Below are 22703 nucleotides of genomic sequence, written 5' to 3'. Positions count from 1 at the left end.
GAAGTCTTTAATCATTATAAACTCCTGCCTTAAAGACAGCCAATCCCTTTTGCATGCAAATTTTTGAAAAATTGGTGAGAACACTTACGTATTGAAGAAAACACTATTTGGAAACCTCCTGTAAATTTTGAACTCAAGAGGATCTTTATTTGTTTAGTTAAATTGACCGTTAAGATTCGAATAATTTTTGTGAACTTCGCAAAAATTACAAATCTAAATACTAGTCTAGATTTACAGACCTGTGTGATGCACTTAGCTGTACATGTAGTTCATGTAAGTGGTGTACTGTTATTTGCCATTGATAACAAAGTAAGAGAAACTAGTGAATTCTTCTTTTCTGACAGCTTAAACATGCATATCTGTTGTTCGAAGTATAAGTATCATATTACAACCACAGGAGGATTAATGTATGCAGCTGTGCCTAGTACACAGAATACGTTACGGTGAGCGTTTGGTGCATTATTTGAATTTTAATGGCTAACAACCTTCAAATATCACAGAAATGTTATAGATTTACAATAGTCTTGTCATTCTGGTGGAATATATCAGTTCTGTGCTATTTGGGAAGGAAAGCAAAAGGGAATGGCCATCTTTAAAGGGATGGTACAGTATTGGTGGAGATGGGAATTGGGCTTTTAACTTTTTGTGAGATACCAAGAAAACACTTATGATATAGTACACAGCATACCATTTTAAGAGGAATTAAAAGTTTATTTGATGAAAATCGGGTTTGGAATGACTGACACATACAAAAACAAAGTAAAACAAAGCGATTGTACTAAAGTGTGGGTCCCACACTTTATTGGAATCGCTCTTTTTTGATATCTCAGTCATTTCAAAACCAATTTTCATCAAATAAACGTTAAATTCCTCATAGAATTACATGCTCTTTCATATTTCATAAGAGGTTTCTCATTATCTCACCAAAAAATGTTAGAAATCTGAAATCAGGTCTCAACCAAAACTATACAATCCCTTTAAGCTTCTGCATTTAGCACTGTTCTGTACTTGGTTTCACAGGATCATGGCACTCTTACTGTTCAAGGCATGGGAGATGCCCAGTGTTTGTCTTTCATATTCAAAGTTTGACCAAAGCATCAGAAGGGGTTTTTCATTCCAACTTTATAGCAGGCATACAAAATGTTTCTATAGAAGCATGTGCATGTAATAACAATATTTGTGAAGCAATACAAGTGTATCTAAAATATTTGTGAAGTTGAATGATATTATCTCTTTAGAGTGGAGAATCCTTGTTCATCATTTGATCTATAAACTTCTGCCTCAAGTTCCTCCTTTAGCACTGTTCTGTTTCGGTTCCACAGAGTCATGACACTGCATAAAAAGTGTGTGGGTGACAACTTTGAAATGTCCAATGTTTGTGTTTCATGTTTCAAATTTTGACCATAATATCAGAGGGAGGATTCTTATTTCCACTTCATAGCATGGTCAAGAGTTTTCCCAGAAGCATGCACAATATGCACATATATGTACCAATAACATATGAAGTTGGATAATATTATTTTTTTCAGAGTAGATCGAGCATCCCTCATAATCATTTGATATAAACTTCTGCACCTATAGTTTCTGCTTTAGCACTGCTCTGTTTCAGTTCCACAAATTCATGGCAGTTCACACGTCTTCATGTGACAACACTTAAGATGTCCAGCATACGTTGCAAGGGCGGATCCAGGAATTTTACAAATTTACAAAATCAAAAGGGGGGGGGGGCGCACATGCCCCCATTTTTTTCTTTTTATTTCTTTTGTTTTAACAAAAAATAAAGAGGGGGCACATGCCCGGTGCATCCCCCTCTGGATCCCCCACTGCATTGTACTGTAGGTCCTTTGTATTCAGAGTTTAACCATGCCATCAGAAAAGGGAAGAGTTCTCATCTCAACCTTTCAATGTGCAGAAGCTTCTCTGAGCCTTGTCTGATAGCAACAATTGACAGCACATTTGCATTCTGCATGCATCAAAAACGTATGCGTATAATTGATCACTGTGGGTTCCTATGAATTTCAATGCTGGACAGCATAAATTGCAAGAGGGGTATTCACTTGTGCAAGATATCATGAAACCAACCTTTCTAGTAGGCCTAATGTATTGCAATGTAATTTGTTATATATTTAGAATGATTTTACAGGGTATCTTTGTGCCATGCTCAAGAGAATGTGTATATATCAGTGTAAGTTTTCCCAAAGAAGGACATAAACATACATTTTACGGTACGTTACTTAAAATGTTCAAACGATTCACCCAAAAAAAGTTACATTCGATTCAAACTCACATAATGCATAAATGATATAAAATAAAAGAGCTGTCTCTCCCTCCCTTGAATATTACAAAGTGTTTTTCAACATGATTTTGGTCAAAAATTCAGCAAACATAAAAATTTCCTCTCATTTCAATACAAAAAAAAAAAAAACCTAAGGAAAGGGGTTGCTAGATTATCATAGCTCAAGAATACTGGACCTATCTATATAAAGGAACAATAATATACTGTCGTGATTCTCACTGTTAAAAGCAAATTTAGCAAAAACTGCGCCAGTGAGTAAAAGACTTAAGAAAATGATATCCATGCTCATCTCATAAGCAGAGGAATCTATATGATTGAAACTGAAAGTGCTGTTGAATGGGAACATACCGACAGTTTAAAATCCCATACCATCCCTTTCTCACTATTTTTTTAGGTGATCCGAGTATCCTCTCGGATCACCTATTGTATCTGTACGGATTCTTTCTTCTTCTTCTTCTTCTTCTTCTTCTTTATTTCTTTCTCCTCAAATGTTGTGCAGCGGTTAACTCAAAAAGTCATTCACCTATCACTTCTAAACTGATACCATATATGTATCACATCATAAGGACGACAGATCTAATGTATCACTGTGATCAGTCAACCATGACGTCACTATGACGTCATTATCTGAAAACACATTCACATTCGTATCTCATTAATGGAATGGATTTTCTCAATGAAATTTACATATCATATAGTTCAAGTCAAGCTCTATTGATATATTTCATAAAATTTAGTCACGTTCATAGTAAACGAGCGCGTACGCGCGCGTTGAAATTTTAACATGCTCCAATCGAGCTCAAAATTGTTTTGCACACGTTTCAGGTCATTTAGAGTATTTCAGAAAAAATCGACGGACGCGTACGCGCGCGCGTATATACGCACGCACAGCTCATATGCAATAGAAATTTCCCGTTTTTTCACACGTATCGGATGTCTGAAATGTCAAGGAATGTTTCTACCAAGTTTCAAGTCAATCCGACTCAATATGACGTCATACGGGCCCGTCAAAGTTGAAATTCCGCGCGCGCGTCAATGGCGATATACAGTGCAACAATGCCAAAAAACCGCCAAATTTAAATCCGATTTTACTCGTCAGGATGGACGGTGACCCCCCCCCCCCCTTTTCTTTACATATTTTGAAAGCTGATGAGTTGTACATATCATTTCATGGGTTGGCGATACTGAAAAAATGATTAAAAGATATCAAATTTCTTAAAAAAGTAAAAAAGTAAATTTTCAAAATGACGTCATCAAAATTCAAGTTCACTCGAGCGTATCTCACTTATCCTTTGCCGAGTTTCACCTAACTTTCAGTATGTTGTAGCTTATTTAATGTTCTTTCATATTTATAATAACAAAGTTTTGATTGGATGACATCATCACCTCGTAAAAATGGATTGAAAGTATCCTTGTAAAATTTGACCAGTTTACGTGTTATCTCTATGGGAGAGCAGCTTTTCTGGAAGTGAAAATTGACATGACTATCTTTTTCTAGCACTAGCTCACTAATGCTTCGGTGAATTTTTCCCAGATTTTAATATGTTGTAGCTGAGATTTTGGGCTGTCGTAAGTGTGCCCTTCGTTTTTTCATACAATGTCGGGATCACGTCAAAAAACTTACTTGAAATTAAAGTTTATCTTCGATGTATTGAAATATTTCTTTCTTTTTGCAACGTTATGTGCAATAACTCAAGAAAAACATACCCTATCACCACCATATTTTGCGCATGTTTAGTTCATGTCACGAACATTATTTCATATAATAACAACGACTTGATCAGACGCCATCTTGGGTATGTAAATTAGGGTCAAAGGTCATAGATGTTTCATCCTGTATCTTGGTGAATACATGTCCTATCTTTCCCATATTTCGCACACGTAAAGACCATGTTACAGGGATCATTTCATAAAATAACCACTTTTTGCTCAGATGCCATCTTGTCTGTGCAAAGTGGGGTCAAAGGTCATATTTTCTATTTTCGCTATGACGTGTTATCTCTATGGGAGGGAATTTTTTGGATGTGAAAATTGACATGACTCTCTTTATCGAGCACTATCTTACTTATGCTTCGGTGAATTTCTCTCAGATTTTAGTATGTTGTAGCTGAGACTTTGCACTATCACGACTCGAATCATTGATTAAAAAAGAAATCGGATCACCTTAATTTGTCAGTGATGACAAATTACAATCTCTAGTTTAAGTTCTAATGATACATTGACTGTCCTCTCTGACTTCCTTCCATTTTATCCTCTTTTTTTCTTTTTTCTTTTTTCTTTTGTTTTTTGTTTTGTTTTTTGCATTAAAGTCACCTTGAACATGGTGTACTGGTTCCACTTTCAAGCACAGTTTATCACCCATGAAACTAGATTTTGAATGTTCTCCCACTGCATACGACAGCTGGAAAACCCATTATCGCTGACTCATACCCTTACACACCAACATATGTACAGTTTGAAAGAATACAGGCCTATTTCCAGACGAGAGTTGACTTTGAATGGCATCAGAGGATTTTTTTTTTTTTTCATGAAAATACTACTTTGAGAACAATCGGACAAGTATTAGATTAGTTCTCCCATCAGTTCAATCGAAGGTTAGCATACAGTCAATTGGCAAGTTATAAATCAGCGGTATTGGTTTCTTGAAAGGGCCACCATTTTCTTGTGTCAGCCATCCAGTGAATCAAACTTTCCTTTTTTTCTCAATAGAAATGTACTGAAAAATCAAATCTCATCAACTTGGAAGATATGTTACTCACATTTACAGGATTTTACATGACACCAATATCAACCATTTTTCTCCAACAAAATCACAAAGACACAAAAACATCTTTCAAGAAAATGTGATGATTTACTAAAAGGGACATAAAGGGTGCATTAGTGATGGACTAAGTACTTTAACATTGCCCATTGAATACCACATGTTAGAGGACTATTAAACTGGTCCTTTCCTGCTTATTTGATTACACTTTATACATGGCAATCTTTTTTTAAAAGCAGAAAATTGTTCTTTTATGCAGTGTTGTGTTGTGCTGCTCACTCACCTCACATTATACTGCAGAATCAGCGATAAATAAAGGAGCTCTACTGTGTGGCAATGAAAACCGACAGTGACACCAATCACATAACTGAACCACAGACAAACCCTGCATCCGATGTCAGCATGAGGAAGTGACAAAATTCCTCTAAAATCTACAGTATTGTGACTGGAAGGATGTTGCTACTTGTCCCCCCCCCCCCCCCCCAAAAAAAAAAAAAAAAAAAAATCACATATTGTGATGTTAAACTTTGCGGTATGCTTTCCGTTGGCCGTCTGCTATATCAAAGTTACGATGTTCCATTTTCTTTTATTCTTTCCTGGTTTTTTTTTCTTTTCTTTTCTTTTCTTTTCTTGCCAACACCACAGCAGTGCCACAGCAATGTCAAACATTTCTGAACAGTCCAGGGAACAGTCACATTTTCACATTTGCGAGTATCATATTTGTTGATGAAACCTCATACAGAGTGTGCTACTTCATGCTCTTTCTTTTCTTCTCCTTTTTTTTTTGGGGGGGGGGGGGGAACCGGGGTTAGATATGTCATTGTCTCAAGGTAAACTATATCTCTGCATTCCAAAATATGGAAGAGCTAAATTTCACTTTTGTGGACATGAATGTTGCTATTACGTGTAACATGACATGGCACACGTCTTACAGACACTGCAAAACTGCAAATTTCAGTGCAAAACTAATCTTGGTCGATGGAAACACTGCAGTATATATTGAAAAGTGTCTATTAAATAGGAGAAAATAAAAAGCAATCATTCCTCCTCCCTTTGCCCAATTATCCAATGCTACAATGTTTACAATTGTATCAATAACACCAGACTATGTCCAATAAAGGCATGCATAGTAGCATTTTTATAACAAACCATTTTGAACTCTGCAGCTGTAAGACAATGCTCTGACTATTCTGAATGCATAATTTGAATTGTTGATATTTCTGCAAATATGCAAGAAGGCTACGAGTTCATCCCACTTCATCAAAGTCACTTCTCGTGACGAGATCAACTGCTGGATTCTTCGAAAAAAAGATGGACAATGGAGAAGGGGAGAGAAGAGAGAGACATGAATGCAAGCAGCCCTACAATTACCGACTTCTCCCGCCTGCGACCTCATGTCTTGCAAAAAAAAAAAAAAAGCTTCAGACTCCAGCAGCACTGCTACCACTGTCTACACCAAACTAAGAACTGTGAAGACGTGGTATTCTGCATGAGTAACATCAAAGCGCTAAGGTGTGTACTCATGTGCAACACATCGGCCCTGTCAATCCGCGGATAAATACAACGGAAAACTGTCGACACAAGGACGGGCACATCTCCTGCCGTCAGCTTCTGTTTGTCCACACCGTTTCACATGGTTGCAACTTTTTTATTCCTTAAACCGCACAGCACATAATTCACTCAGCTCAGCGGTGGTGACCTGCTGCTTTGCTGTCAGGCCTTCTAAAGTTTGATATCAAAATTCAACACAAACTTGTTGAGTTACTGCTCAGACTTCACGCTGGCTACAAAAGAGGCAGCTCTCTTTTGATATGTGCAAACCTCCAACATTAAAAATTAATTTCCATAATCCTCTCAAGATAAAAACATAAATCGGCATCACACTCAGACATACATACAGGGTGGGTACAAACTGATGAGTTTAGCAAACAGGACTGACTGTGGTACAGGTATATACAGAAACTTTCACTGACTGTGGAAATATAGGGTCTTATGCTATACTACGTTAACTACATGAAATCTTTACATCCCACTTCCTTGATACTTCTCAAATGAAGGCTTAGAAAATAATGTTGGCATACAAAGGCAAAAAATAAGCATCTTACCTTTACTACAGATATCAAAAGATCTCCCAATAAATATGAAAGAATTCAGATCATATGAGTTTCCTAAAATATTACTTTCTCCTCACTCTCTACTGCCTAAAATGACAAATTATTGACATTTTGCTCGAAATGAAGAGAAGAATATTCCTCCTAAAAATAAACACAAGATTGTTAGCTTTGTGTAAAAACTGAATACAGGAATATGACAAAACTGAATGAAATTAATCTATGTGACGAAAAGACATTACTTTATATGTGTGTGTGTGTGTGTTTATTTGTTCTTTTGTTTTTTAAGAGAGTGCACAATAGTTGATATCTCTCACAAATTCTTTCCCCATCCAACAGGATGACAGCATTATAAATCCTACAGGGCTGACAGATAGATAGATAGATAGATAGATAGATAGATAGATAGATAGATAGATAGATAGATAGATAGATAGATAGATAGACAGACAGACAGATAGATAGATAGATAGATAGATAGTATACACATAGATATTTTAGATGAGTCGCTGTAAGCAGATAGATGGATGAAGATATATATTGTACATTGATATAGCTGCTGTATAGAGCTATAAGAAGATTAAATTTTACACTGTAGGGTTAAAAATAGAGAGATTTACGTCACATCGCGACTATGTCTGTGGTATAGTTTGTTTTTTGTTTTTTCATGAGCTACAAATCTGATACATATCATATAGAAGAAGCCTACACTGCAATAAAGCTGAGCACTCACTTCTTCTGGCATGGGGACCTTGGATGAGTTTTAGGATAAATTCTCCAATGACTAATAGAAGCCATTCAACTCTCGTCTGCTGATAATTACCTCCTTACGCATAGGAGCAACACAATGCTCAAGGTGTTTTTTGGCTCACAAACGCACACCTACGCCACCAAATATTGACCAAATATTGCAGGATCCTTGCTAAGCCCCCAGTATGGAACTACATGTATGGGATTAGTAGAGTGCTGGCCAAATCGAGGAAGGAATTAAGTGTAATTTACCCTGCCAAGTTATTGTAAAACCAGAAACATTCACAGGATGAAACTTTAACAATTAGAACTAGAGCCAACATTTTTCTCGACATCAAACTTTTGCGAATTGCCCCTGGTATTCAATGCATTGTGTAGACAAAATATTTTGTGTACATTTTACTTTTGCAAATCTTGCCTCCTCATGAAATTCAAGAAAGATTCGCAAAAGTTTCATATAGGCCCTACATAAAAACGTCTGGTCTTACAGTAATTGTTATTCTTTTTCATATTATGATCATCATCACTCTATTTTGAGAAAGAAATGGCTATGCTTTTTGAAGTTTAAAGGGTAGGAACAAAGCTCTCCATTCTGTTAGTACACAAAAATTGACAAATTTCTTGGTACATAATAAATACAATACATTTTTTGCATGTTTTCTTAAGTTTATGGTTCTGTCTGCACCAAAACATTTGCACCAAGAAAAATGAACACAAGTACTAAACATTTGGTATACAAAGCACCTACATCACACACTGACGCCAACTTGTTTTATTCTCTAAACATTCATTTCATAACTTTTTTGTGTGCATATTTTTTTCAAGATTTTCATCAATCTTCAAAATGTACTTCACTGATTTTTCTGTTTTCATAAAAAGCAACACAATATCAGGACAGACTTTCCCTTTAACATGATAATATCAGGATGGACTTCCCCTTTAACCTTTTCTATGCCAATGAGTTGAATGTGCACAACTATTACGCACAAACCTATGAGCAGGCAATATTATGTGGCACGAAAGAGGGTTAATGGCATTTTGAGGCACAGGTTCTCTGATGGTTATTTAAAGCAAATGTTCTGTTCTTTTCTTCTTTTTTTTTTCTTGGACCCTGCTTTATTCCAATTCTGTTGTGTAAGAAACAGTGCCATTGAGGGCTATGATGAAAGAGGAGCCATGGTACAGATGCAACCAAACAGACAGTCTGCACTCTCTCTTGTACAGTAGCATCGTTTATGCAGCTTCACACGTAAGAGCACATTTGTTCAACTCGCCAGCAAATGCACGGCGTGCCGTTGGGTCTTATTCATAGGGTATTCGCAGGGTATTATTACCTCTGGGTACCTTTGAAAGTTTTGTCCTGTTGTTACTGTTGTTTGGTTTGGGTGTTTTATGGCATGGCTTAGAAAAGATGAGTCTATTGCTATGAGTGATGGAGGATTCTTGAAAGGATTCTACAAAGGTTTGAGTGAGCCCACATCGGCTTAGAGCGCGACTTGCTACGCTCCATTTATTAGCTATGCCTGCAACTGCTTTCAGGGAAACTTTCTCCTGTGTGTAGATGTTGGACACTGTTTGGAATTCGTAAGAAATCTCAAAAGAACAGTCAAATGCTTGGGGGGGGGGGGGGGGGGGGCTAAATAAGAGAGTAAAAAGTAGTTCTGGAAGCCCACCACTTTACCAGTATGAAGATGATGCTTTTCCCTTTACAGTGATTCTTGAGAAGTGATTTAGGCCAAAGGTATTGGAAGTAATTCTACAGAAGCTTTAATTCAGCATGGCCAGTTGGTATTAATCAGTAGCAGTAGCCACAAACTTTATCATGATAAAACACAAGGGGATTGCATCACTAGGTTCTTCCATGGACCTACAGTAGGTCCATGGTTCTTCACAGAGTCAACAATGTTCAAAGATGTTGGTGAATGTGACACAAATACTTAACCCGTTGAGGAAGGACTGATTGTATTACAACACGCATTTCCCATTTAGACACCTGCCCGAGCATACAAGGGACTCATCCTCAACAGGTTAACAATGTCACCTTGCTGCCTTTCTTGCCTTGTAATGTTGTACTGTAAAGGCGAGGAATCAATTCAAGAGTGACAGGAGCACTAGCTGCACATTCCTCAACACCCTAAGAAAAAAAGTTTTGACCACCTTCAATGACCATACATGAGTGTAGGAAGTTTCTACGTACAAGAGTATTCTAGATGCTAATGACAACGGTATCATGGATGAAGCCAGTAATTATTCTATTGAATCCAGCAGGAGAAAAACCACTCTCGCTTCACAGGCAGAATTTTTCTTATAATAATGCATCAATATGTACAGTAGGAAGCAGCAGCGTGATATGAATGTACACCGTAGCTCCGGGCTCCTCTGCAAGATGATCTGTCAAGACTACACTGGTGCTGCACCGTCATTCAAGCTGTCATTAGCAGACGTAGGTAGGTGTCATGGGCATCTTTACTTCTTGTCAGGTGTCAACTAGCTGAAGTGACCTAAAGTCTGTTCCATGAGAGACAACTACAGATGTACAAAGAAGGGAGTGGAGGAAGGAACTGACATTGTCCTAATTCCTGTAACTTATAATACAAGTTGTACTTTTCCTGATGATATCACTGCAGCAAGTTCCCTATTCACCTGCATGCATTGTATGAGTTTATTGACCCAGTATTAGAGGCGAATCTTTTCAAACAGATTTAGGAGGAGGGGAGGGGGGGGGGGAAGGGGGGACTCAAAGACTCATCGTTGGACTGGAGACAATCCTGTCATCATTTGATTCATGGTATTCAGGGAATTCAATTCAAGCGTCATTCTCTTGCACCAATGCAAACGGAGAGTATCAATATCACTGTCAGCCTCAAGACATCTTTGTCAAGTGATACCACTCTGTCAGCACAGTCTCTATCATCATACTTCAAACAATATCAGGTTGATTCTCTTCTCCTCTTCTTCTTCTTCTTCTTCTTCTTCTTCTTCCTCCTCCTCCTCCTCCTCCACCTCCTTCTCATTCTTCTTTCTCTATCTCCTTAGCATTTGAAATGATGTTAGGTTGATGACACACCTTATGAAAGATCTGGAAATTTAGCTTCAACTGTTTCCAATGGAGATACAAAGGAAGAATACATGAAGGAAGAAACTAACTGGTCAAGCCTGAAATTGCTTGAATTTGAATTTTCATGAACTGTTTCATTCGTGCTTCAGTTGCAAAACACCACTTAGCAGATGAGTCATTCAAAGCAGAGATGTTTCACTTCCATTGTGATCTCACTACACATAAGCATAGTATTTACAAGTGTGTATTTCCTAGATTTCCATACATACCATATGATAATACAGGACAATAACACAGTTTACGCAGCAAATACCACAAATAATGATCTGAGATGGTATTGCATCTCTTCCTTCCCCCTCTCCCACCCTTTTTTTCACCACTCGGGCCTTCTCCGTGAAAATGTCATATTTCATTGTGAAGGGTTTTTATCGTACATTGAAAAGATGCATGCTGAAGGTGTCCCCTTGAATGCTTGCAGTTGGAAATCATCACAATACGCCTCTTATCTCACCCTTCCACGTTGCTGGGTAGAAGAAATGTTACTGCTACACTTGAAACATAATGTATCCATGGTCCAACTTACAATATTCACAGAGAATGCCAACAAGGGTCTCACACCAGCAGGGAAGAATACGCTTGCTTGATTTCCACAGAGGAAGGAATTTTGTCGAAATATCTATTTCCCCAGGCTGACCTGCAAATGTTTCTTTATGTTTTCTAGACCTGGAAAGTGGGTTACACCATCAATTCTGGTTACTTTGTAAACTGCATCGTGGCACATATCCTGTCATAATGGGTAAGAGGCCCTGAGGAATAGCTGCCTGCTTGCTTGTTTGTTGCATTTGTTTGTTATCATTTTTCTTTTTCTTTGCTGGGAGAACTTTTTTTTTCTCTCAAATAGAATGCACTTCACTACAAATAAACTTGCCCACTTATCCAAGGAACATAAATTAAAGGGGCACTTGCCCGATTTAAAAATGGGTCTCTTCCTTGCCCATTGCTTTCGGTAATTTTGTAAAGCCCTGGAAATACACTACTCTATAAATTGATTACATATGGTAAAATGTATCAAATACCTAGAAGTTTGAGCACAATCTATTCTAAATAAGAAATCAACTAAATTTAAAAGAAAAATAAAACCAAGCAGTTTGAATGAAATCATAAGCCATCCCATGGCGACCTCTAGAGCAATTTTGCTCTAAATATAAAGTCCCTTGCAAAGAATCATTTATCAGCTTTTGGCCGAGAGACAAAAAACAAAGCCAAATGTGTTGGAGTTGGTTTTTTTTTTTTGTTTTTGTTTTTGTTTGTTTGTTTGTTTTTTTTTTGTTGTTGATAGGGGGGTTTCAGAATTATACTTCCTTTGACTTGAATGATATGAAGAGATAACTCGCAATCTATATTTCATTTTTCCTTCTAGGTACAGCACATTTCAATGTTTGACATCAATGTCTACAACATGCACTAACAAATAAACATAGACACAAAGTGAATCATCAGCCAGAATTCATGGGGAATACAGTCATTGTAAACTGCCATATTCCACATCAAAGCCAAGTCGTTAGGCCATAATACAGAGATAATGGCACCAAAACAAGTTGTCTATGCCCACTCCACAGAAGCTTTGTCAAACTATATTACCATCAGTGATTTACAGTCAAGGATGACAGGAGGATGTGAGAGTTTACATGGAGGTTCGGGGGCCCGCCAGGAGGCCTCAATTGTTTGGGGGTTGCGACTAACACCAGGGACAATCTAAATAGCTCAGAAGGTGACTGGGTGTTCCGTTTTTTTTTGCTCACATGCACTTCAGGTGTGAGTCACTGGCCGGGGACATTGAAAAGCACACTAATGCGCAGATGGCTAATATCATTTCTGATTGGCCTACAGCCACACCCTCGCTTTATGTCTCAGGAGTGGAAGAGGTCTTCCACACTATAACTCACAGCAAAACCATGGTGATCTCCACCCACCTCACTCACAGTTCCTTTATAGGGTGGACAATGAAAGTGTGAACTTTCACACACTGCAAAACAGGTCATACTGTGCAATTTAGATGATTTGGATTGTAATATCCCAGCCTACTAAAGTAAAACTTCCCCCAAACATACATATCAAATGATTGTGTGGTGTCTGTATAAAGATCTGCAGGATCGCTGTCAGTTTTATGTACAAAATACTTTGGAATGACTGGCTGCCTACTGCTTCATAAAGACAAACAACACACTGTGAAATGCCTGTCAGCTGTGTGAGAAAAATATAATATGGAACCACTGTCTGGCGATTGTTTTGAGACCTCCGAATGATTTTCACACTTTCGCATTTGAACAACTATAAATTGGTTAAACTGGGTACAGAGTTTCAGAATTTACAGTGATTGGGATAGGGGATAAGACTGTTTTCAAAATTCATAACAAATCGCAAAGAAAAAGGATGATGACATTGCAGCCTCACCTTAAGAAGGTGCGAGGTGGGGCTAGAGGAAGCAGAACAAAAGAAGAAAGCATGCGTAACTTCTACACCACTGAACTTGTTAAGCAAGCGATATTGTAATGGAAAATACACTGCTACATTTTTTTGAATATGAGAGCCTCCTACATAGGTCATCATCGTTCAGGGTATTGTTTAGGACTTTTCAGAGTAGGCCCTATTGGTTTCTCTGCTCAAAGACCATGTGCAACAAATTCCACAAATCTATACATGGAGTGGTCAATTTATATACTATTAATGATATGAAATTATGGACATAAAATTTAGTGCTAGCTCATGTACAGATGGGTACAAATGACCTTTCTTCTTTCTCAGTAGATTAGGCACTCCACTAGTCTTCAAGCAACAGAATGCATTAGCTTGCCCAACGTAACAATTCATGGAATTCATCAGTCATGTTCAAACAAAGGATGTACTCGCGTAGACCAGGTGATGAGAATGATCCATCAATTGACACTTCGGAAATTATCCATTTATTTTGCATTGAATGTAATGACAATCTTCTTCTATTGATATTGCCAAATACTGCTTTTGCTGCCAGGTGTATGTGATGGCAAGCACCACTTTAATACAAGGATTACTTGAATATTCATTGCATCACAGATGCTTATAAAATCTCAGTGAATTTAAAAACCAACATGCTCTACCGGTACAAATGACCCTTTTCTGCTCATGCTCAAAGTGGAACCCCGAACTGGCTTATTGTTTGGACTTCCCCTTTAAATATACACAACACAGTGTGGAATTACTGCCAGGTGTGTGCACGGATTAAATACCTATGGAATGACCATCTGGTATCTGCATGAAACAACTGTGGAAGGAATGTAATGTCTGTGAGTGACACACTTACGGAATGACTGCCTAAGGCTGCGTTCACATAGAAGTATTCGGTATTCGCTATTTGCTATTCGCTATTCGGTATTCGCTATTCAGGCCCCGAATACACCATCACCCGCACTGTCAACTCACCATCCCATGCAGTGAGGATTTCTTCCTCCTACATCCTAGCAAATCTTATTAACAATTTCTAAACTGCATCAGAATGTCAGTCTACATGCTTATTTTTGCTAAAGGGCAAATCCAGACCAAAATTGTCATTATTTCATAAACGAGAGACGGTATACGCTGCAAGAAAATCGAACAAGTTCGATTCCCACTTTGCTATACTTTTCGCAGCTATTCGGTACTTTCAAATAGTGCTCTCCTATGTGAACTGGTGTGAGGAAATCCTATCGTTCGATTCAAGCTATTCGCGTGCCCTCGAAAAACGAGCCCGAATACCCGAATAGTATACTTCTATGTGAACGCAGCCTAATGTAGACCTATAAATGTGGAAAGACTGTCTGGTGTTTGGCATACAGCGTCCTGTTGAATGGCTGTGGGGTGTGTGCACAAAATACTTGGTAAAATGACTATCTGGTAATTGTTTAAAGATGTACAACACAGTGTGGAATGGCAGTCAAGTGCATTACATGTACAAACTACAGTAGGTCCTACCCGTGGAAAGACTGTCAGCAGTATGTACACACTTTGGAAAATTGTAAAATCCTGGCTCTGTGTACCTACATTGTATAACCCACACCACACTAGGAATGACTATCTAGTGAGCTTACAATATGTACTGAGGATGATGCAAATCAAATGAATCATAACCACTCTGTTGACGACTGTAATAAGCAAACACTCCTCTACAGGGTTTGATTACAGTTTGTTCCCCAAACCAAACAAACCACGGAAATTGTAAGAAACAATAAAAAAGCAGATTCTTCTGTTTGGAACAGTTGTTTTCTGTATGTTTCCTTCCTTCCTAACTGTGCTAAAAACAAATGATAGAGATACCCAATGAATGACTCGGACAGTAATTTTGAGATCTACACATTGTATGACCAAAGGATGTACCACATCAGACAATATGAAACAAAGAAGTAAATATGATTTATCCAATTTCACTCAAGTTGTTATTGATTAATTGTTTGTTAAACTTTTGAAAACAAAAGACCAAATATTCCTCTAAAGATACCATGGATTTAATTCTGTCATGCAAACATCAGAGGTGAACGTTACTCCCTGTTCCCACTTCCTTCCTGGCTGGGCCAACATGAAGGTCACGTCACAGACTATACTCTCCAAACTTTAACACCACGGATGGGGATGGCATGCAGATGCAGTACTACCAGCACAGTTGGTGAATTCAACTTTGGTGCTAGTTGCTAGCACAAGAGCTACAATGTATCTCATTGGTACATTGAACCCAGTGTTTAATGCAACCCTGGTTGAATGTTATCTACTGCACTGAGCTCCAAATCACAAGGCCTATTCTTGTTGGTGATTGAAGTGCTTTTCCGTTTTGAACCAACATGATCAATTTCTTCCTCACGCAATCCCAACACAATAATGAGGACTTTGCAGTGGGGTAAAGATACACGTAACACTAGTGTTGGGGATCTGGGGGGTGTTTCATCAACGTTTGTCGGCGCTTGAATCACCATAGTAACAGTCAGTGACCAGAGCATCTCAGCCAATCAAAACCAAGGATTTTGCTGAAATTGGTCAGCACCGACAACTCTGGCAAGCGTTGATGAAACACCCCCCCCCCCCTGATCTGACCATCCGAGTTGAAGCACAATTTTAGTGCAGTTGTTTGGGAGAAAACACCAATGTCAACACCTAGCAGCACACCTGAAATCACTCACTGACTGAACCCTCAGGAGGTACAGATACCTTTTTGAGTTCATGACCTACTCACTGACATAAAGTTGCCTACATGTATGATCTACCACCATCTTATCAACTTAATTACTTTCAATGAAAATCTTCTTTACATTTTCAGCAAAACCAGATCTTATGTTTCTTGACTCAAAACCTTACACACACACACACACACACACACACTGCAATGCACAAAAATCCATTTAACACTGAAATTTTTGTATTCTACAGCAGACATGATTATAAGGTATGTCCAAAAAAAAAATTACAACTGGATTTCAGCATTGATAACTTTCAATATGATCAAACTATCTGAAAGCTATTTCAGGGTCTAAAAATAGAACACCTTACCCATATTTTGCAGAAAATCCCATTCGATTTGGTTGAGTGGTCACAGAGAAATGTGGATCTTTGTGAAAACATGTCATGAGTCTACAAGTATCTATTTCTTCCAATCCAAGTTTCTAAGCACTTGGATGCTCTTGGAACTAATGGACTGAACTTGGAGGAACTTGGAGGATGCTCTTTGAACTAATGGACTGAACTTGGAGGAACTTGGAGGAAAGGGATTCCTGACATGCTCTGCAAAGATCTTCATTTCTCTTTGATCACTGAAGCAAATCAGATGGGGTTTTCTGCAATTTTGAATTGATTCACTATTTGATTTAAAGTTATTGTTGCGGAGGGTTCCGTTACGGGCATATGGTATTATGGAATCTGAAAAGGTCACCAACAGTAACATACTTGTGTCATAACTGGGTGTGGTCATTGGAAAAGGCCGGCCAATGGGATAAAAGCTGACACATAAGTACATCACAGGAAGGATATTATTTGTTCCAAGTATTTTGTGTTTCTGCTGTGCCACTCCATGGGGGTGGGGGTCTTGAATAGGTTTATAGGGAAAGGCATACATGTAACAGAGTTCTCCTCCATGTTTATTGTAGGCCTAACCCCTTTATTACCAAACCCAAATCATTGCTGTAAGAGTCCAAATTTAGTTTCAGGGGGAATAATGTTTGATTTTTAGTTCACATTTCTGTGATTTCTCTCTACCAAGTTATCAAATGTGACCAAAAAAAAAAATTCAAGTCCTTTCAAAAAACTTTCAATGATTTCAAAGAATTCAGATACAAGGCAAAACAAGAATCTCATACACAGAATACAACTTTGTGTATTACCAGAGAACACTGAGCCTTTCATATACTTTGTCAGAGACCAAACATTACAGGAAAAAAAAGAAATCTGTTGTGAGAATTCTATTTCATCAGCAACTATGGGCAATGAAATCAATTGACATACTTTTACTAAGCACTAAAAAGAAAAAGAAAGCACACTAAGTTTAAGATGACGAACATCTAAATATACAATGATATTTCCTACAAAAACTAATTAAGTTGATTCCACGGGTGATTCAAATGATTTGCCTACAGAAAGCTTCTTTCATTCATAAATAACCCATTTTCCCTTGCAAACTGGTACGTCATTCTTTGCACGAGCTTCTCCCACCGATCCCATCCAATTATAATCATTGATTTTCTAAATGAAAACCAAACAATGCAGTGCCAAAGCGCACATGATGCTTCGGGCTGTCCGTCACCAATCACTGTACTTCAGTCATTAGTCATTGCTCCTAGTGCAAATCGTCACCCCTCTTGCATTGCCCAAAATCCAGCTTTAGTTAGGGGGGTGGGAGGAGGGGGCATCCATTTAACCTACATTCACCTGCTCTTTAGCATGAAACGATTTGTCTCGATGCCACGGTGCATACCAGAGTTGACAGGTAACAACAACAGCTGGGATTGACAAGAATGAACAAGGTTCAGCCACTAGTAGCATGAGCCTTGTCAAGTCAACCATAGGACCACCGGTGCGGTATCACCACAGCACCAGTTCCGTGGTCTCAGCTACGTTGGATAAGCCCACCAGCGGTGCATTGGAGGCAGAGCAGAGGGCACTGGGCCCCGCTCCACACTCCTTTACGAGCGGATTTCTTCAAAACATACATGATATCAAACAAAATTCCAGATTTCTTACCTAGATCGTGTGCATGTATGACAGCACCACTCGACTCACTAGGGCTGCCTTCCACATAAGCATTTGATAACGTCCACACACGGGTAAAGCACGTTTTCACCAATCCAGAAGCACTCAAAGTTTGGTAAATATCCGATGAGTCGCAACGAAATTATGTCCCTGTAACTTCGTCAGTGTGCATAACCTATACCCAGAGATTAGGCGACTGGAATAAACGCACACTCGCTAAGAAAGGTGGTGTAGCAATGTGATGCTGCGGTGCTCACACAGGAGGGAGGCACGCACCGTACGCAGCGCACATGCTCCGCGATAACCTGCTTCAGATTCCGGAGGTTATTGATTACAGTTGGGGCGCGGCTATGTAGGTCCCAGCTTTTAGGGGTAATTTTGCAAAAATCTTTCTCACTCAAAATCAAGTATAATTTTCATTTCATAATATCAAATTCCAATAATATGCATAGCTAATAGCTGTCATTGCTACAATGTAATGAGTGACATAAGAAGCACTTAATGATTGAAATGCAGCGAAATATTTGTGTTGTCCCCTTTTCTAAATCGACGATTCCAAAAGTTACTTCTTTTGTCTTACTTTGGATGAGAGACAAGTGATTGCGGTTGGCAATAGGAGATAGCAAAGACGTGTGTTGAGTTCCGAGTGCCTTCTTCATTTCACACCTTGTAACAACAATATTATTACCACTCGTGCCACTGTGAAGATCGCCTTCTTTTCATGCAAGGCGAAAGGAAGCTGTCGATGTAAGATTTATTCAGACGTGATTGATGTACCGTTTCTCTGCGCGCAACGAGACGAAATTGGTTCAAGAATACCACGCATACGTTTTGACGACCAGTATGGAGTCTTGTATGGGAAATCTCCGTCCAGCTCTGAGTAACTCGTCATTATTAGTGACTGAAAGATGTTTTCTTCTTCTGATTCAGCCACATTCAATAAGAATACATGACTGCTTATACAAATTTATTTCGAAAGGAGTCACACAATACACAAACTGATGGCTGAGTAGGCTTATCTATACGCTTCTTCTATCCCATGGCTGAAAATGTGTTTCCTTCGTTGCGTTAACTACTCTGTTTCAGTTTTCAAACTTTAGAGACGATTAGATTCCGAACGAAATATTTCTTGATTGTTATTAAACTTAAGGGAATCGTCAGTTCAGTGTAAGAAAAAACAAGGAAAATGAAAATAAGGCAAATTATTAAAACAGTCTGAACTCTCCGATGTTAACGAGTCAATGGATATGGTGTCGAACGGGAGTTCCAACATTGGCTCGACGGTTGTGTGGTGGTAATGTTGTGTGCGTAGTCTATGAAACGCAGCTATTTATAATTCAAAATTGATTATTTTCATCCCTGAATGTGCTCAAGAAAAGTCGAGAATAATGTGTTACGTCATGTGCACAGAGCATTTTTGTACCGTCTTACGGAATAATAAGATTAAAAAAAGAAGAGCACGATAGAAAAAACGATAATAATTACGTGTCGTGATACATTGAGTTATTTGGAGATATCCTGACAGGTCCTTACAAACTCTGACCAATTGACGTTTATGCGGTCACGATTCTTATGTGTGTGTGTGTGTGTGTGTGTGTGTGTGTGTGTGTGTGTGTGTGTGTGTGTGTGTTTGTTGTTGTTATTGTTTTCGTGCACAATTTTTCACAGATCTGCTCCGTCTGTTATTGAGTTTTTTCGTTCTTTAAAAAAAAGGCTCTTACAAGTAAATTCTCTTAAGTAAAGAAACTTGAAAATGCTTAATCATTATCTTCACTGCATGGAGTCACCTACTTCGTGTAAAAAAAATAAAAATAAAAATAGTTTTGTCGAAGTATTCATGCGCAGAATTCTGATAATTCCGGGTGACTCAACTTTTGTATATACAGCGTATGCGTGGGATAACTTTTGTGAGATGAGGCATGTCTACCCACGGACTTATCCGAGCTTATAATGATCACCTACCCACTTCTGAGAATAAGAGACGAATACGCTTTTCAAGTAGCATTGATATGAGATGGAAAAAACACAGAATTAGATTGGTACGTGAATAATGGAAAAACCAGTTCGGAGTTAGCTCAATGTCGCCTTATATAAGAGTACAGATGAGCTTTCTCTCTGTTTTCAGCTGGTTAGGCACTTCATACGTTTTCAAAGCGATATAATACATAATACTATATTCGGTTGACTTTAGTATGAACACTGAAGAAGTATTAATTTCATTATGTTGCACTGAGTGCACAAAAATCCTGTTCTGAATATTACCATATACCAGACTTGCCAGCAGTTGCTGTCATAAGAACGAGCTGGCACGCACCATTTATTATGGTTACATGAATGATCATATTTTGGCAACTAATGCTTGTCTCAAAGAAAATTATAAAAACCAACATGCCTGTTGGTACAAATGGCGTTTTCTGTTCATACGCAAAGTAGAACGCCGAAGTGGCTTATACACATTAAAATGATAATGATAATAATAATGCGTACTTGTGTTCAAATTGCATAAATTTGTATATGGTAAGCATATACGAACACAATTTGATACTTATACATTGTGTACATGTATATCATATGCATAAAACATCCATTGCACTCTATAGTACAGTTTGATATTCTTTTTCTTTTTTTCTATATCGCAGGATATGATTACGGTCTTGAAGAGACGAGGGAGTTTTCACCCGACGGACGGAATTCTCGTAATAACTGGACAAGAACGACGGTGACACCGACCGACGAAAGATACCCTCTTGTAATGTCCCACGAGTTAGCCATAATGGGCCATCAAAGGCTCGCCGTCAGCAACGATAAACGATGGACGGTGCGAGTCATGTCACACCACATTACTGAAAAAAAAGGGGGGAAAAGAAAAAAAAAAAGAGGGCACGCTCGCAGCCATGTTCGCATTTCGTTTATCGACGGTTTGTTTAGCGCTTTTCTTGATTGCGTAAACAAAGGATAGATATCCAATCGCAAACACTCACGTCAGAACGCCTTAAAAGTGTTCCTTGACACTATCAAGACAGACTCTTCCCTCCCTGTGCTTCTGCCTAAAAATAAAAAAATAAATAAATAAAAAGATGTGTATACGGTGAACAGGAAGATGATTAGTAGTATACGACACCGCTGTGAACGTCAAAATTATTTCCAGTACACGGTAAACAGATACATTACAGTGGGAGGCGGGGAAACTATATTTAGGGTTTTTGTTGGTTTAATTCTTTGTTTGTTTGTTTGTTTCTATGTTTGGTATTTCACGGGCTTTATCATTTAAACTTATATTGATGGTAGTAACAAGGAGGTGTGTGATACCTCCTTGTTGGTACCATAACTAATTATGATTTTGATAGTGTTAACAATAGGAATGCTTGATATTGCTGAACACAGTTTTCTGCAGTATGTAAAACTTTCGTTGATAAACGAAAGACCTTTGTCGTATAACAGAGAATACAATGATTACACCATTATGCATGTATAAAATCCCACATATACGCACATAGATGATACACACATAAACACACCCACTGACAGACAGACGGAAAAAAATTATGATTTTATAGATAATAGTGAGTGAAGAGAATACTTTGCAATTATTTTAAAGAAGCAGCTACAAACATATCCCCTATTGACTCATGTCAGCCTATGAAATTGTAAACTTTGAAGGTTACTTCCTTATGAGTGCATAAGTATGTGTGTGTGTGTGTGTGTTATAGTGTGTTTGTTTTGATAAGATACACATAATATGGTTATTTTGTTTTGTAATGGGGTAGGTTGATAGGTTAAATGAAAATGATGAGTTTTGTTCGATTAATTTAAGCATGCTCTTTTTTTTTTTAGTTTATGACACGTTTTGGGAAATGCTGTATTCTCAAGAGAGTGTAAGAGAATTTGTGTATAGAAGCGGATATTGAGTAATCTGATCAAGTTGATCGAGATATTTTTCCCTTTTAAGAGTTATGCTTAATCTAATATATTCATGTACATAGCGTGTGCTCTGCAAAAAAAAAAAAATAAAAGAAGAAGGAAGTTATGTTTTAAAAAAAAAGTGAAGTAGCACAATTTCTTTTTGGGTGTGTAAGTAATAAGGCACATTTGGATTGGCTTGATTAGGCTGATCAAAATAGCTTTTTCTGAGAGTTATGCAGAATTTAAAGGGATGGTACAGTATTGGTGGAGATGAGAATTGGGCATTTAACTTTTTGCGAGATACCAAGAAAACACTTATGATATAGTAAAGAGCATACCATTTTAAGAGGAATTCTAAGTTTATTTGATGAAAATCAGGTTTGAAATGACTGAAACATCCAAAAACAAAGTAAAACAAAGCGATCGTAATAAAGTGTGGGTCCCACACTATTAGAATCACTCTTTTTTGGATATCTCAGCCATTTCAAAACCAATTTTCATCAAATAAATGTTGAATTCCTCATAGAATTACATGCTCTTTCATATTTCATAAGAGATTTCTCATTATCTCACAAAAAAAAA

The 22703-nt window shown here is 38.0% G+C and overlaps 1 protein-coding gene across 1 annotated transcript in view; it reads right to left on the bottom strand.

Annotated features, from left to right (window-relative positions):
- Positions 1-18407, bottom strand: part of LOC140244671 (plexin-A4-like) — a 151537-nt gene extending 133130 nt beyond the window's left edge. Inside the window, exon 1 of the mRNA XM_072324295.1 lies at positions 18210-18407. The gene's annotated coding sequence lies outside the window, so the exon portion shown is untranslated. The remainder of the gene's footprint in view (positions 1-18209) is intronic.
- Between the last annotated feature and the right edge of the window lie 4296 nt (positions 18408-22703).

Source organism: Diadema setosum, chromosome 2 (genome assembly GCF_964275005.1).
Source record: "Diadema setosum chromosome 2, eeDiaSeto1, whole genome shotgun sequence".
NCBI lineage: Eukaryota > Metazoa > Echinodermata > Echinoidea > Diadematoida > Diadematidae > Diadema > Diadema setosum.
Note: the sequence above shows the minus strand (reverse complement) of the source record. Positions and strands in the feature narration are given on the sequence as shown.